Source organism: Euprymna scolopes, chromosome 36, assembly GCF_053919585.1.
Source record: "Euprymna scolopes isolate OS-2025 chromosome 36, ASM5391958v1, whole genome shotgun sequence".
In the NCBI taxonomy this organism is placed as follows: domain Eukaryota; kingdom Metazoa; phylum Mollusca; class Cephalopoda; order Sepiida; family Sepiolidae; genus Euprymna; species Euprymna scolopes.
In genome coordinates, this window is record NC_136517.1 from 23624733 (window position 1) to 23629512 (window position 4780).

Here is a 4780-nt window from a genome sequence, read left to right on the forward strand (position 1 = left end):
GTTTTTGTGTGAAATGCAGGTGATGCTAACCTCTTTGGATATGCAAAGACACACGATAACAATAACACTATATAGTAAAAAAGACTGTACATTTGCTCGGCTCTCTTTGATAATCACGTATGCAAATTTAATCGTACGAGTAAAGGAGGCGAGGATTAAGCGTACAATAATAACTGATAATAATAATATAGTAAAGAAATAATATCTCTTTGGACATTTTAATTTCATAAGCAAAGGAAGATAGTGTTAATAATAATAATAATAATAATAATAATAATAATAAAAGGAAACCGGATATTGTAGTTGTACTGCACAATCACGTTGACACACTGGTTCTCGTCAGGTCACCGAAGTTAAGCAACGTTGAGCCTGGCCAGTACCAGATGGGTGACCATTTGGGAAGGCTAGGTGCTGTATGTACCTTCTGGGAAGGTTGGGCATGGGGCCAGCACACCCACCCCGAAAAAAGAACTTCTCGCTACAAAAGTATCTACAAAGTTGCAGATGGCCTATGCCCTTCCAGGGGATCAAAGCTATGGATGGATATTGTAGTTGTGAGCAAAAATACCAATGCATGCCAAATTATTGGTGTTGCTTGCTCAAAAATCAACTTAACAGGCAAGAAGAACAGGAAACAACGGAACCATCAGAAACTTAGGGTGGAGATTGCTAGAGTGTGGAATAAGAAAACTCCCATCGTGCCAATAATCAAAGGTGCGCTTGGTTCAATTTCTGATGATCTTATGAAACAGCTGAACTCCTTGGGAGTCACATACAAGATCACCGTACTCCAGAAGTCAGTTCTGCTTGACTCAGCAAATATCTTACGCCAAGTGCTTTCCATCTAATTGACACTTTCACTATCCTCGCTAGCTTTGGTATAACAACCCACTCTTGAGAAAAAAAAAAAAACGAAACAAAACAAAAAAAAAAGAAAAAACAGTGTAAATTAACACAACACTGTGAAGTTCATGGAAAGAAAAGTTCTGCCAAATTGTAAACTTTGCTGTTCGAGCTGACCACAGGACAAATATCAAAGAAAAGGAGAAACGGAACAAATACACAGAGCCAGAAAACTGAAAGGGATATGAATGATAAAAAAAATCAAGATAGTGCCTATAATAATAGGAGCACTAGGAACAATCGCGAAAACTTTGAAAAAAGAATGGGAGAAATTGGAATCAGAGGAATGACTGGAAAGATACAACAAATAACAATGATGAAAACAGCTGAAATATTAAGGAAAACCCTTGAATGCGGAGACTAATAAACATGAGCCACACGCGCGGACCAGACGAACTGCTATAAGTTCTCTATCCTTCCCCTATCTCACATTACCCAATAATGCCCCCACAAAAGAATAATGTCAACTACCTGAGAAGGGTCAAAAATGATGGAAAGATCGAGGAGAGAACACTGACCAGACCTCCGCTTGACAAGTACGAAGAAAACTGGGAACTTCGGGAGGCTTATCGCCAATCAAATTCCAGTGGGAACCAATGGCCGCTGCTAGCGAGAGATCAATGGTGGGCGGCTGTTGCGATAAGGCAAATTAATTTGCGAATGTAATCAGAAGAGCTGGAAAACTGGGGAGACTATTGTCATTCAGCTTCCAGAGAACACCACAGGCTATTTTCAAGGAGAGATCCTTTATGACCTTTGTGAAAGCTTATGAGCCAATAATAATAATAATAATAATAATAATAATAATAATAATAATAATAATAATAATAATAATAACAACAACAACAAAGAAAGGGAATATAATCACACATAAAAAAAAGAGAGAGAATGGGAAATGATTGACAATGGTTGCAGCTAGACGACTTTTTTGTGGTAAATGTTTTTCCTGGGGAGCATAGATTAAATCTCAGTTGAGCAAAAATAACGATTTAGTAGAGAAAGACCAGTGAAATCTCTTCTGCGGATATGTCTCTCCTTTTTCCTGCTTTTCTTTTTCTTTCTTCTTTCCTTCATCCCTTTCATCTTTTTTCTTAGATGTCAACATCCTCTGTTGGAATAGAAAATATCAAAATCACCTCCCCTTTTCACCATCGCGCAGTCAATTGACAAGGAAATAAAGACCAACATTCTTCATTCATTTTAAAGGATTATTTTCCTCTGTTCCCGCTAATTCTCCATCGAGTGATCCTTTTTTGTTTTCTCTCAAGACCATCCACGTTTTTAGTTCGGTCATCTCCAACCTCCCACCTCCCACCATGCCACCTCTACCTGCAAGCGCTCGTAATCTGCATGTCACATCGTTTGTTAACCCCCAGGCGACCAACCCAATAACCCCCACAACCCAGACCGATCATCTGATTCGCTTGACTACACCGGAAGTAAATAAACGACAGACGGGAGTGTTCCACTTTATTTGTAGTGGCTGTCGCTTTCACACGACCTGATCAATACGTAGCCCCTTCTCCCCACCCCTCGTGTGGATGGCAGGGGAGGGGGAATAAGAATCAACGGGGTGGAGTGAGAAACACAATGATATATATATATATATATATATTATATATATATATATATAAAAATCTCACTTGTCTGTTTAAATGTATGTATGTATGTATGTATTTATGTATATATATATATATATATGTCTGCCTACAATTTTCGGCAGAGGCGACAGATTTTGACGAGATCGGTATTATTTTGAAGCTCAACATCTCGGACGACAAATATCGAAAAATTAGCCAAAAACATTAATTCCATCACCTTCAACTTGGCAGTTTTCTACAAGGAAGGGGTCGATTTTTTGTGAGCCATTTTTGCAAGTCGTTGGTTTGACTTTGCCTACTTTTTACGTTCCGAACTTCCGGTGCGTCATGGAGTAGCGGTAAGACACCAGATTACCTTTCACTTTCTTTTTTGCCTTCACGGGTTCGAGCTTGCCTATCTACTACCACCTTTTTTTGCTTAACACGAATGTTATGTTGTGTGTGTTATTTTGGAGTTACCAAATATGAGAGTATGTTACATTGTTCTTATTTAGATGACGACATATATTTGTTGTTGTTCATGTTTGTAAGTAAGAGTCTTAGTGTGTTCATGTGAGATGCTAGATATTATATATATTCATTGTGAGCGTTCATATTGTCTTAGGATGTTTATGGTTGTGGAGATGACATATTGGCGACATAAACAGGGTATATATAAAGAGAGAAAGTTTTGTATATATATACATATATATATATATATATATATATATATATATATATATATATATATATATAAATAATAGACAGTATACATGTTACTACAAAAGAACAACGCCTGTAATTCAATGAGAGGAGATTTATGAATATCTTGATAGATAGACCGAGAGTGCGTTTTACAGTTGTACATATAATATAAGCATGTTACCTTTCTCGTTGTAATGATGAACACAGAAAGACGGCAGTTATAAAAAGACATGATGATACGTTTATTTATTCTTCGACTGGTCGGACATGATTTTGTATTTCAGGGATTCAAAGTTGTTACATGGTTATCTCTAAACCCTCTCGCTCCCAGAGGGTGTCTTGACTCTAACGGAGAATCTGCTCCAAACCATTACATGCGGCATGCTTTAAAAGCACACAATATCGCAGGTTCCCATCTGTATTTTTTTAATTAGGGGCACCTCTAGTGCTTATCATCTCCCTACCAAGTTACTCTTCTTGGGAAAAATGTTATGGGCATCATAAAAAAAACAAAACAAAAAAAACCAAACATTCTTTCAAAAATTAAATTGACAACATTATATAATCAATTCTTAATGCTGCAATATTTTAAGTTATAAACTTATATTTTTGCTAGAATATCGTGTCCTTTACTTTTCCAGTTTTAACAATTAGTCCTTTACTTTTTTAAGCTTAACCATATTACTTTTAATGCTCACATTTCTCCCCGCCCCCCTCTCTCTCTCTTTATATATATATATATATATATATATATATATATATATATATATATATATACTGGCAAAATTTTGTTGACTGGGTTAAAAAACAGCCTACAGAAAAAGGATTCTGATTTATGAAAGTATGATAGGTTATGAAAAGGAAGGGTTGTAAATTTGGGTTGAATTTGGGGGTATAAAAACCAAAGCAAAATATGATGAAAGTAAAAATAAAATAGATAAACCCCATAATTTATTATACCATACCTGTTCACACTGAAACACTTATCACAATATTCTGTGGATCTATATTAAAAAACCTTGTTAAATTTTGTAACATATTTCCGTTCTATGGAGGTCAGCTGCGAACGAACACCCCATAATTTTATTATACCATATTTCTTCAAACTGAAACATAATTATCAAAGTATACTTACGCAGATAGATATTAAAAGTCTTTATTAAAGTTTGTGCCCATTTCCATTCTATGGAGGCCAGGCGCGAATGCAGACCCCACAATTTTATTACACCATCCCTATTTAAGTTAAAACATACTTATCAAAGTGTTTTCATGTACATCTATATCAAAAACACTTGTAAACGTTTTTTTTTAATTTTTAATTTTTATATTTTCATACTTTGTGGACCTGGCGCGAACACAGACCCCACAATTTTAATGAACCACCGCTCTGCCAGATCAAACATACACATTCCTGTGTCTGGATACATCTTCAATCATTATATGTAATCAGTTTTTTAAAATAGTCAACCATATAGGAGCCTATTCCTGACCACACACACACACACACACACACACACACACACACACACACACACACACACACACACACACACATATTCAGCTTTATATATATATATGTATATATACATATA

General features: G+C 35.9%; 1 pseudogene; it reads left to right on the forward strand.

Annotated features, from left to right (window-relative positions):
• The first annotated feature begins 303 nt into the window (after positions 1–303).
• Positions 304–420, forward strand: LOC145260769 (5S ribosomal RNA; annotated as a pseudogene).
• The last annotated feature ends 4360 nt before the right edge of the window (positions 421–4780 follow it).